The sequence below is a fragment of the Schistocerca piceifrons genome, unplaced genomic scaffold (genome assembly GCF_021461385.2).
Source record: "Schistocerca piceifrons isolate TAMUIC-IGC-003096 unplaced genomic scaffold, iqSchPice1.1 HiC_scaffold_569, whole genome shotgun sequence".
NCBI classification, from domain to species: Eukaryota; Metazoa; Arthropoda; class Insecta; order Orthoptera; family Acrididae; genus Schistocerca; species Schistocerca piceifrons.
The window spans coordinates 27,972-40,058 of record NW_025728809.1 but is presented as its reverse complement, the minus strand read 5'-3'; the positions used below and the strand labels follow the sequence as shown (position 1 = coordinate 40,058).

Here is a 12,087-nt window from a genome sequence, read left to right as displayed (position 1 = left end):
GAACTAGGTTGCACATGGCGGGTTGACTTGTCAAAAGCAAAACTAACTGTAGCCTGACGAGGAATAACCTGGGACGACATTTTCAAAATATGCGGTCGAAACCGCTACACAAAAAACACTGAAATAAGGACAGAAAGTAACACAAGGTACGAAACAACGACGGAGAAAAACTCACAGAAGTTGCAACACAACACGTAAACAAAAACGATAGTCCACTATACGTAACGCTACGGCGGAGCGGAAGACTAGGCACGTCCACACTGCACGGCGTCTAAAGCGGAACTGTAGCCAGGTATCCTAGCCACTAGACCACACCGGATGTGGACGTTTCGTTCGACCGTTCGTACGGTCGCTTGGCGCATTTCGTGTCGAGTGCCGCGTCGGCGCCCCTCTCTCTTTGCGAGCATCTTTGCACATACTGACTGGCAAGGCGCGCACCTCAAACGCCGCAGAGCAATGCTTTTGGCTTCATGCTCTGCTGGGAGAAGAGGAAAAGGGAAGCTGTAAGTAGCAATAACAGGAAGTAAACATTTTCCCGCTGAAGCGTTGAAACGTTGTGGATAACAAACAAGAAATACGTTGGCGCCCTAGCAACAGCACCACCATCAGTCACAGAAAATTAAATGCCCCGGGTGAGGATCGAACTCACGACCTTAAGATTATGAGACTTACGCGCTGCCTACTGCGCTACCGAGGCACGGGTGCACCGCTTGTCCTGGAAACTGGGTAAATACCGTACCCAATATTAGACGTAGAGACACTGTACTTCCTGGATAACGTGTTCTGTTGCTACACGTGCACTGCCGGCCCAGTTGATTGCGGTGCTGCTGCAGCTGTTGCAACGATAGGCAGCACTCCTTGTCGTTAAAGTTCAGAGCCTCGGAGGCACCCGGACCCAGCAACTTGTGAGGCCAGGCCGACGCTAGTCTGTAGAACATGATGCGAGCGTCCTAGTGGGGACCCGCGAGTGCTGCGTTCTCGGTCCTTCTCAAGGGAAATCCAGCTACACATTCTTGTGGATCGTGCATCTCAAGCGCTCAAGCCACGCGGCAGCATCATCGCGGGAAAAGCAAAATGATGCATCGGCCGGGAATCGAACCCGGGCCGCCCGCGTGGCAGGCGAGCATTCTACCACTGAACCACCGATGCTGGGGCCAGCGGTAACTTGACGCTGCTTCCCGAGCAGATGTCTCAAGGGAAAGTGGGACTGCCGTCAAGCGCCGTAGCATTCTGTGGGAAAGATGCTGCAGACGCTGAATCCTGCACTGCACTGCTTAAAAATGCCGCCAGAACGCGGTCCTCTGCGTACTCTTGCGTCGCCGGCGCCCAACTCTTGCCAAAGGATGCGAAATGTGCGCGGATACGCTGTCCGAATGCGTCTGGATGTGCTCCCCTAGCCTGCCTCGAAATGCGCCTGCCAGGTACGATCACCTTCGGCCGCTGCCGACTGGCGGGAAGCCGACACAGCGCGGACGCGCGGCGCTCGCTTGTGCGGTGGTGGTGTAATGGTCAGCATAGTTGCCTTCCAAGCAGTTGATCCGCGTTCGATTCCCGGCCACCGCAGCAGGCTTTTAATTTCGCGTATGAGTACTTTTGCCACGCGCTCTTAAATTATTGTTTTTTCGCCCTCTTACTCGCTGCATACCAGCCCTTAGTGTGTCTCGACTTGTCTCGTGTCTCGACTTGTCTCGACTTTGCTCAGCTGACGCGAGAGCTGACGCTCTCAAATCGGCCTTTATCAAAACGACAAGCACGAGAAACGACTGAGAGAGGTAAGGAGAGGCGAGGCGATGGACACACAGCACGCCCCCTTCATTTCACGGTGGCGTCTCCCTGACCGAATCGGGCTGTAGCTCCGAAAACAAAGGAGAAACAAAAATAGGAAGTAAAAGTGCAAATAGTGCCCTGTGTTCCCATGCGCTCACCCGCCCAAGTACTGACAAGGGCCAAAGTTGTTACGCATCGGCAATCGGACATTTTCTTTCATTTTCTCTTTATCGGTTGAGAACCAGTGTATTCAAGATATTATGGCCATTGGCGAGTGAATGCTGTAGCGCTTCCCGACGAGTCGGGTTCGGATCCTCTGTCAACTTCCACGCAGGGTGATGATCTTTTGGTCATCACACTCGCCAGCTGAAATCGGCGCTGCCTTTTCGTAGTAGTAAAAGAGTAGTGGCCCGTGGGGGGATCGAACCCACGACCTTCGCGTTATTAGCACGACGCTCTAACCAACTGAGCTAACGGGCCTCGGCAGATGCAGCTGCTCAGCCCTACGCTGGAAACAGGTGGCATGAAGCCATACACCATTTCTATGGTCGTCGTGTGTCTGCTTCCCTAGTCTATATTCTGCTGACGGTCACGAAACAGTAGCTATATTGCGAGCAGGACGGCAAACGGCTGCTCGGACAGCTCAAACTTGCCACGATTCGTGTGGAAAAAATTCCGTTCCGGTACCGGGAATCGAACCCGGGCCTCCTGGGTGAAAGCCAGGTATCCTAGCCACTAGACCACACCGGATGTGGACGTTTCGTTCGACCGTTCGTACGGTCGCTTGGCGCATTTCGTGTCGAGTGCCGCGTCGGCGCCCCTCTCTCTTTGCGAGCATCTTTGCACATACTGACTGGCAAGGCGCGCACCTCAAACGCCGCAGAGCAATGCTTTTGGCTTCATGCTCTGCTGGGAGAAGAGGAAAAGGGAAGCTGTAAGTAGCAATAACAGGAAGTAAACATTTTCCCGCTGAAGCGTTGAAACGTTGTGGATAACAAACAAGAAATACGTTGGCGCCCTAGCAACAGCACCACCATCAGTCACAGAAAATTAAATGCCCCGGGTGAGGATCGAACTCACGACCTTAAGATTATGAGACTTACGCGCTGCCTACTGCGCTACCGAGGCACGGGTGCACCGCTTGTCCTGGAAACTGGGTAAATACCGTACCCAATATTAGACGTAGAGACACTGTACTTCCTGGATAACGTGTTCTGTTGCTACACGTGCACTGCCGGCCCAGTTGATTGCGGTGCTGCTGCAGCTGTTGCAACGATAGGCAGCACTCCTTGTCGTTAAAGTTCAGAGCCTCGGAGGCACCCGGACCCAGCAACTTGTGAGGCCAGGCCGACGCTAGTCTGTAGAACATGATGCGAGCGTCCTAGTGGGGACCCGCGAGTGCTGCGTTCTCGGTCCTTCTCAAGGGAAATCCAGCTACACATTCTTGTGGATCGTGCATCTCAAGCGCTCAAGCCACGCGGCAGCATCATCGCGGGAAAAGCAAAATGATGCATCGGCCGGGAATCGAACCCGGGCCGCCCGCGTGGCAGGCGAGCATTCTACCACTTTTTTTTTTTTTTTTTTTTTTTTTTTTACACGCAGAAGGTCCCCGGTTCGATCCCGGCCGGAAACACTTTTTCATCACTTTAAGCAAGACTTACTAACATGCATCTGCTACCATCTGTACCCGAAACCTTCGTAATCGCCTTCACGCGTCGGACCAGAGTGTCAATTGCTCACATCGAATAAGAAATTCATTTGATATTGACGGCGAGCTTTTTGCGCTGACTCAGCCACTGACGTGCGATCAGTTTGCACAAAACGCTAGGGCTCGTCCGGGATTTGAACCCGGGACCTCCTGCACCCTAAGCAGGAATCATACCCCTTTTTTTTTTTTTTTTTTTTACAGCATTCTTTTAAGTCCAAAGGGAACACACACACACACACACACACACACAGACACACACACACACACACTTAAATAAAAAGAAGATATAATTGGTTTCTAATGCAAACAGCAAAGGGTGGATTTGTACCTCAATTTTGATATACTGGGAGTGCATAATAAATTCATATTTTTTTTCATTGTGTAAAGTTAGAGGTGACAGTGAGATTCAGGCCTGCGGAAGCAAAGTGGGCAGGGGTCGAAGCCCGAGGCCTGGCCACGATGACTCCACCGTCCTGTTTCCGAAAGGCACCTGTACAAGGGCGTAGTATTATCCCCTACTGTCTCGGTTCGTGGTCGCTCGTTTGTTTTTCTTGAGCGCCCTAAAGGTCCACGAAAACTTCAGTCCTGGATGTAGAGAAGAAACATACACCAAGGCGGTAAATCCCGAAACAGTATAAAAGAAAATGGCTCACACAGGTGTCCTTAGCCAACACCCTCTCTTTCAAATGTCAGGCTAAGCATATTTGCAAAATCATCACGGAGGCCTGGCAATCGCAAGCGCTGCCAGTAAGCAGTAAGCATGTACTGCCGAAACGCTAGGTGTCCATCGTCTTCATGACAACTGATGACAAAATGTACGAAATGTCCAATCAACCACATGACTGTATGGAGCTTCGTTCGCGGAAAAAAGGAGGAATCGGGCCGGACGATGATGTCAATAGTATAAGCGGCTTCAGCAGACCTAGTGACAAAAGCAAGTTGTTTCCTGAGCCAACGCCAATTGGCAAGGTGCCCACAGCAGGTGAATCGATGTTCAAGGGTATCCACGAGACCACACCGAGTACAGGTGTCCGTGTCAGAAAGACCAATACGGTGCAGTCGTACATTGGTGGGAACCAAATTATTTATTACCCTATACCACGTGGACGCCACGGCCATAGAGTGTATCGGCAGACTAACATTCTTCCAGACGTTCCTCCAGGACACAGATGGAGACGCCAGTTCTATTGGATTGGGACCGGCCAGCCCCTCCCAGCGGGCAATCAAGTCCTTGGTCGTTGGCACCGGTCGCCGCAAGAAGACGTCACCGAGGTAACTCACCGCAATGTAAAATTCCCGAATGTGTTTCAACTTAAAATTTAGGCGTCCGACATCGACAGGTGGAGCAAGGCTCGCCGGACGCACAACAGTAAAAAGCCTGGATGTAATTGAAGTCTCTTCTTGCGTAACAATTAGAGTCGTTCGGCGGACGTACAAAGAAGACGCCTTGCGAGTAATGTCAGAGAGGCCCAAGCCTCCGGAGATACGCGGTTTCGTCATAACCTCGTAACGTAACTTGAATAGATGGCCCTTCCATATAAACCTGCTAGACAATTGGCGCAACCTTTTCGCCACCATCATGGGAAGTGGGAACAGCTGAGCAACATAATAAGCTTTACATAGAACGTAGGTGTCTAAAATTCTGACTTTTTGCAAAATGGTAGCAGAGCGCTGCTCATGGACCATCAGAGCCCCCTGTATCTTCTCGGTGACAGATTTCCAATTGAGAGCCGCCATTTTTAGAGGACACCGATCAATGATAATCCCCAAGGACGTATGGCGATCGACAAAAGTGGCCCAAGGGACATCAGCATCGCGAAATCCTCGAATATCAAGGAACTTACATTTACCCTGATTGAGACGCGCTCCAGAGACACGACAGTATGCATCAACTGCCCCTTTCAACAACCGGATATCATCACGTTGACGGAGGAGAACAACGACATCATCCGCATATGCCTTAACAGAGAGCTTCCCACCAGAGACGGACATACCCTGAAGCTTGAGAGCAATAGTCCGAAGCAGCGGTTCCAGGGACAATACGAATAAAGACATAGAGAGCGGACTACCCTGAGGCACTCCGCGGCGGATAGCAATGGGCGGCGTCAGCTGCCCATTGACTGACACCCGAGCTGTTATTCCCCTATACAAATTGCCAAGAACACCACGTGATGAAGCGTTAAAACCTATTGTACCTAAAACATGATCTAAAAACACATGACTGACGTGATCAAAAGCCTTGTAAAAATCAAGGAAGGCAAAGGCACAATGTACGTTTGTAACCGCCGCAACCGAGACAACATCCCGATATTCGGCTACTGGTGTCAGAATAGATCTATCATGAAAACAACATTGATGTGCACCAATCACACCCCGAAGCAGAGAAGACAACCGGCTATTGAGCGCTCTAGCAGCTGTCTTGTAGTCAAAGTTCAGCAATGTGAGCGGACGAAGATTGGCAGCAGATAAACGACCAGAGGACTTCGGAATTAAAACAATTTTCCCTACTTTAAAATCGGCAGGCACATCCACCCCCCTGACAATCTCATTTAAAATCTGCGTAAAAATGCCACCCAAAAGAGGCCAAAAACGCAGATAAAATTCTTTAGGCAGGCCGTCTGGACCCGGCGATTTACTGGACGGAGAGCGAGCAATAAAATCGAAAACATCATCTACCTGGAACTCCCGGAGAAATTCGCCGTTCGCGTCAGGCGCGATCGTCGCAGTTAGATCCCCAAGGACATCATCCGAAAGAGACTCACCAGAATCATCGGCAGAATATAGACTAGTATAATACTGATGAAGAGCACGAACCATTTCCTCCTGTACAATAAGCTGTCGTCCATCATCCACCGTAAGAGAAGAGATGAAGGAGCGACGACGACGAGTCTGATGCCGTAGCAGGTGGTACAAGGATGTCAGTTCACCTTCAACAAGAGAGTGAGGTTTCGACTTAACTCGCAGACCATCCATCTGTCGTCGTTTAAGGCTCAAGAGCTTGGCTTTAATACGACGAACATCATGGATCCGCAGAGGAGAGGTACCCGCCGCGTCATATAGTTCACGCAGGACAGAGTAGTAATATTCATACGTGTTCTTAAAATCACGCGCCCTTGCAGCACAGTAAAAAATCAAAGTCTGACGAATCTTGGGCTTGGCAAACGCAGTCCACCAAACCAGCAAGGAGGGGTATCGCGGGACAGAGCGAAGACATCGCTCCCACACGCCACTTATAACATCATCCATAGCACTGTCGGCAAGGTGGGAAACATTTAACATCCACTGGGAAAGATAAAGTTTTGCAGGTTCGTGACTAAGATTTACAGTTGCAGTAAAAGCACAATGGTCAGAAAAACTAGTAGGAATAACATCGACAGAAAGAATTTTATCACATAAAAAATCAGATAAATAGAATCTGTCGAGTCTACTGCATGAGGACCCGGTAAAAAACGTATATTTCACCAGGGTTGGATATTTGTGTTCCCAAACATCACGCAGATGCATCGTACGAACTAAGTCATGTAAATCACGGCAATAATTAAAATTGGGGGACTGGTCTTCAGGGCGTAAAACACAATTAAAATCGCCTCCGAGCAGGAGACTCCGAGGACTCTGGCGCAAAAGATAAATAAGCTCTTCTTTATAAAAGCGCGATCGAGCCACAGTGTGACCCGAACCAGAGGGGGCATACAAAACAACGAGGCGGAGATCAAAAAGACGACAACCAATCCCACGGCCAGAGTCAAGGAATTCAATGTCAGTAATAGGAATGCCCTCTCGAAAGAAAAGAGCAGTTCCTGTTGAATATTCCGGCGCGACATTAAAAGCAGTTTGAAATCCAGGTAGAGAGAGATCAGAAAACAACACTTCCTGCAAAAACACTACGTCCGCACAGGCGTCGTAAATAAACTGCCGCAAAGAGGCAATGCGAACGTCGGACTCAATACGGTTAACATTTAAGGTAAGAAAGGTGTATGCTTGAACCATAGACAGAAAAGCGAGAAAACAAATCACCTACACCGACGCACCAGCGTCACAGTCCATACCAGGGGTGACGGAGGCATCCGAGGGAGGGGGACTGCTACCCCGTTCCGCGGATCCCTTACGTTTCGGTTTTTTACGAACAGCATTAACGTTCGGCTGAACGCGTAACTTGCGTCGGCTGACGGGCAAGGAAGCTTCAGCCGCCGGTGACGTAGGAGGGTCAAGTTCTGTATCCGACACCACCCGCGCCGGTCCACATGCGGGATCCGGGGTCGCGGCGGAAACATCCGACGAAACGGAATGGTCAACACCTGCACTAGCTTCCGGCAAACATGGACTGCACGGAGGCGAAACGTGAGCAGGAAGGTCCGAGGCCGCAGAGTTGGAAGGAAGCGGAGCAGCCCCGCTGGCAGAGGTATGGGGCAGCGAAGCAGGAAGTTGTCGCGGCTCCACTTGTTGTGACATCGAAGTCGGTTTGGAAGACGGCGCCAACAGGCCCGACCGACGACCCGACTCGAGAGAAGCTGCGTCGGAGGCCGGAGGGGGGCCAGCAGCCGCCACCGGAACCGCTACCTCAGGAGGGCAGGGAGCAGCTACAGTACACAGTGGCTCGGAGGATGCCGGTCGCTCAGACTGGGGCATCTCAGGGAGATCCTCATCCGTACTATTTCCATCGTGTGGGCGACGCCTCTTATTATTCAAAAGTGGCACACCCACCTGAGGGACAGACGGAACAACATCAGATTTAGCACGCAAAGGAGGAAATTCTGTGTCAGGGGTGCGCAAAACCTGTGGCGGGGCGCTACTACCACTGGACTGTGCTACACCAAGAGCAGAACCACCTGCAACGAGGTCAGCGACCGTTAACTTGCGACGCTGTTCGAGAGAATTTTTTAAAACAAAAACCCTCCGCGGACAGTCAGTACGCACGTGACCACTTTCATTGCACAAAAAACAGGTGCCAACCTGACCACTATATGTTACATGGACACGATATCCACCGATCTGCAGGTGAGATGGAATATTCTGCTTAATGTGCATTTCGACTGAACGAATACCACTGTAACATTGCAGGCGATGTTGGCTTGACCAGCGTTCAAGGCGAATGCTCTTTACATCACCATACTTTTGTAGACCCTCCTTAAGATAGACATTATCCACCTCCGGTGGAAGGTTGTAAACACGAACATTGGTATACGTGATGGAAGCATTGGAAAGCAGAACGGTACTTACAGAATCATCCCGATGCCGAAAGAGAACTTGATGACCATATTTAGAAAGAATTTTATCAACCTGAAGTGGGTCCATGAACTTAACAAAGAAAACATACAGTTCGGTATCAAAATAAGCAGTGTGCACCTGATCCGAATGAACACCAAAGGTATCTACCAACCAATCATGAATCTCAAGGGAACTAGGTTGCACATTGCGGGTTGACTTGTCGAAAGTAAAACTAACTGTAGCCTGACGAGGAATAACCTGGGACGACATTTTCGAAATAGGCGGTCGAAACCGCTACACACAACACACTGAAATAAGGACAGAAAGTAACACAAGGTACGAAACAACGACGGAGAAACACTCACAGAAGTTGCAACACAACACGTAAACAACGATAGTCCACTATACGTAACGCTACGGCGGAGCGGAAGACTAGGCACGTCCACACTGCACGGCGTCTAAAGCGGAACTGAGGCCACTGAACCACCGATGCTGGGGCCAGCGGTAACTTGACGCTGCTTCCCGAGCAGATGTCTCAAGGGAAAGTGGGACTGCCGTCAAGCGCCGTAGCATTCTGTGGGAAAGATGCTGCAGACGCTGAATCCTGCACTGCACTGCTTAAAAATGCCGCCAGAACGCGGTCCTCTGCGTACTCTTGCGTCGCCGGCGCCCAACTCTTGCCAAAGGATGCGAAATGTGCGCGGATACGCTGTCCGAATGCGTCTGGATGTGCTCCCCTAGCCTGCCTCGAAATGCGCCTGCCAGGTACGATCACCTTCGGCCGCTGCCGACTGGCGGGAAGCCGACACAGCGCGGACGCGCGGCGCTCGCTTGTGCGGTGGTGGTGTAATGGTCAGCATAGTTGCCTTCCAAGCAGTTGATCCGCGTTCGATTCCCGGCCACCGCAGCAGGCTTTTAATTTCGCGTATGAGTACTTTTGCCACGCGCTCTTAAATTATTGTTTTTTCGCCCTCTTACTCGCTGCATACCAGCCCTTAGTGTGTCTCGACTTGTCTCGTGTCTCGACTTGTCTCGACTTTGCTCAGCTGACGCGAGAGCTGACGCTCTCAAATCGGCCTTTATCAAAACGACAAGCACGAGAAACGACTGAGAGAGGTAAGGAGAGGCGAGGCGATGGACACACAACACGCCCCCTTCATTTCACGGTGGCGTCTCCCTGACCGAATCGGGCTGTAGCTCCGAAAACAAAGGAGAAACAAAAATAGGAAGTAAAAGTGCAAATAGTGCCCTGTGTTCCCATGCGCTCACCCGCCCAAGTACTGACAAGGGCCAAAGTTGTTACGCATCGGCAATCGGACATTTTCTTTCATTTTCTCTTTATCGGTTGAGAACCAGTGTATTCAAGATATTATGGCCATTGGCGAGTGAATGCTGTAGCGCTTCCCGACGAGTCGGGTTCGGATCCTCTGTCAACTTCCACGCAGGGTGATGATCTTTTGGTCATCACACTCGCCAGCTGAAATCGGCGCTGCCTTTTCGTAGTAGTAAAAGAGTAGTGGCCCGTGGGGGGATCGAACCCACGACCTTCGCGTTATTAGCACGACGCTCTAACCAACTGAGCTAACGGGCCTCGGCAGATGCAGCTGCTCAGCCCTACGCTGGAAACAGGTGGCATGAAGCCATACACCATTTCTATGGTCGTCGTGTGTCTGCTTCCCTAGTCTATATTCTGCTGACGGTCACGAAACAGTAGCTATATTGCGAGCAGGACGGCAAACGGCTGCTCGGACAGCTCAAACTTGCCACGATTCGTGTGGAAAAAATTCCGTTCCGGTACCGGGAATCGAACCCGGGCCTCCTGGGTGAAAGCCAGGTATCCTAGCCACTAGACCACACCGGATGTGGACGTTTCGTTCGACCGTTCGTACGGTCGCTTGGCGCATTTCGTGTCGAGTGCCGCGTCGGCGCCCCTCTCTCTTTGCGAGCATCTTTGCACATACTGACTGGCAAGGCGCGCACCTCAAACGCCGCAGAGCAATGCTTTTGGCTTCATGCTCTGCTGGGAGAAGAGGAAAAGGGAAGCTGTAAGTAGCAATAACAGGAAGTAAACATTTTCCCGCTGAAGCGTTGAAACGTTGTGGATAACAAACAAGAAATACGTTGGCGCCCTAGCAACAGCACCACCATCAGTCACAGAAAATTAAATGCCCCGGGTGAGGATCGAACTCACGACCTTAAGATTATGAGACTTACGCGCTGCCTACTGCGCTACCGAGGCACGGGTGCACCGCTTGTCCTGGAAACTGGGTAAATACCGTACCCAATATTAGACGTAGAGACACTGTACTTCCTGGATAACGTGTTCTGTTGCTACACGTGCACTGCCGGCCCAGTTGATTGCGGTGCTGCTGCAGCTGTTGCAACGATAGGCAGCACTCCTTGTCGTTAAAGTTCAGAGCCTCGGAGGCACCCGGACCCAGCAACTTGTGAGGCCAGGCCGACGCTAGTCTGTAGAACATGATGCGAGCGTCCTAGTGGGGACCCGCGAGTGCTGCGTTCTCGGTCCTTCTCAAGGGAAATCCAGCTACACATTCTTGTGGATCGTGCATCTCAAGCGCTCAAGCCACGCGGCAGCATCATCGCGGGAAAAGCAAAATGATGCATCGGCCGGGAATCGAACCCGGGCCGCCCGCGTGGCAGGCGAGCATTCTACCACTGAACCACCGATGCTGGGGCCAGCGGTAACTTGACGCTGCTTCCCGAGCAGATGTCTCAAGGGAAAGTGGGACTGCCGTCAAGCGCCGTAGCATTCTGTGGGAAAGATGCTGCAGACGCTGAATCCTGCACTGCACTGCTTAAAAATGCCGCCAGAACGCGGTCCTCTGCGTACTCTTGCGTCGCCGGCGCCCAACTCTTGCCAAAGGATGCGAAATGTGCGCGGATACGCTGTCCGAATGCGTCTGGATGTGCTCCCCTAGCCTGCCTCGAAATGCGCCTGCCAGGTACGATCACCTTCGGCCGCTGCCGACTGGCGGGAAGCCGACACAGCGCGGACGCGCGGCGCTCGCTTGTGCGGTGGTGGTGTAATGGTCAGCATAGTTGCCTTCCAAGCAGTTGATCCGCGTTCGATTCCCGGCCACCGCAGCAGGCTTTTAATTTCGCGTATGAGTACTTTTGCCACGCGCTCTTAAATTATTGTTTTTTCGCCCTCTTACTCGCTGCATACCAGCCCTTAGTGTGTCTCGACTTGTCTCGTGTCTCGACTTGTCTCGACTTTGCTCAGCTGACGCGAGAGCTGACGCTCTCAAATCGGCCTTTATCAAAACGACAAGCACGAGAAACGACTGAGAGAGGTAAGGAGAGGCGAGGCGATGGACACACAGCACGCCCCCTTCATTTCACGGTGGCGTCTCCCTGACCGAATCGGGCTGTAGCTCCGAAAACAA

General features: G+C 51.6%; 12 non-coding genes across 12 annotated transcripts; 3 read left to right on the top strand and 9 right to left on the bottom strand.

Annotated features, from left to right (window-relative positions):
- Positions 1 to 624: 624 nt before the first annotated feature.
- On the bottom strand, positions 625 to 697 carry Trnam-cau. Its single transcript has one exon. It is a non-coding gene; the product is annotated as a tRNA-Met (tRNA).
- A 381-nt stretch (positions 698 to 1,078) lies between these two features.
- Positions 1,079 to 1,149, bottom strand: Trnag-gcc. Its single transcript has one exon. It is a non-coding gene; the product is annotated as a tRNA-Gly (tRNA).
- A 342-nt stretch (positions 1,150 to 1,491) lies between these two features.
- On the top strand, positions 1,492 to 1,563 carry Trnag-ucc. Its single transcript has one exon. It is a non-coding gene; the product is annotated as a tRNA-Gly (tRNA).
- A 610-nt stretch (positions 1,564 to 2,173) lies between these two features.
- On the bottom strand, positions 2,174 to 2,247 carry Trnai-aau. Its single transcript has one exon. It is a non-coding gene; the product is annotated as a tRNA-Ile (tRNA).
- Positions 2,248 to 2,445: 198 nt separating this feature from the next.
- Trnae-uuc lies at positions 2,446 to 2,517 on the bottom strand. The gene has a single exon. It is a non-coding gene; the product is annotated as a tRNA-Glu (tRNA).
- A 305-nt stretch (positions 2,518 to 2,822) lies between these two features.
- On the bottom strand, positions 2,823 to 2,895 carry Trnam-cau. Its single transcript has one exon. It is a non-coding gene; the product is annotated as a tRNA-Met (tRNA).
- Positions 2,896 to 9,515: 6,620 nt separating this feature from the next.
- Positions 9,516 to 9,587, top strand: Trnag-ucc. The gene has a single exon. It is a non-coding gene; the product is annotated as a tRNA-Gly (tRNA).
- A 610-nt stretch (positions 9,588 to 10,197) lies between these two features.
- Trnai-aau lies at positions 10,198 to 10,271 on the bottom strand. The gene has a single exon. It is a non-coding gene; the product is annotated as a tRNA-Ile (tRNA).
- A 198-nt stretch (positions 10,272 to 10,469) lies between these two features.
- Positions 10,470 to 10,541, bottom strand: Trnae-uuc. The gene has a single exon. It is a non-coding gene; the product is annotated as a tRNA-Glu (tRNA).
- Positions 10,542 to 10,846: 305 nt separating this feature from the next.
- Trnam-cau lies at positions 10,847 to 10,919 on the bottom strand. Its single transcript has one exon. It is a non-coding gene; the product is annotated as a tRNA-Met (tRNA).
- Positions 10,920 to 11,300: 381 nt separating this feature from the next.
- Trnag-gcc lies at positions 11,301 to 11,371 on the bottom strand. Its single transcript has one exon. It is a non-coding gene; the product is annotated as a tRNA-Gly (tRNA).
- Positions 11,372 to 11,713: 342 nt separating this feature from the next.
- Trnag-ucc lies at positions 11,714 to 11,785 on the top strand. Its single transcript has one exon. It is a non-coding gene; the product is annotated as a tRNA-Gly (tRNA).
- The last annotated feature ends 302 nt before the right edge of the window (positions 11,786 to 12,087 follow it).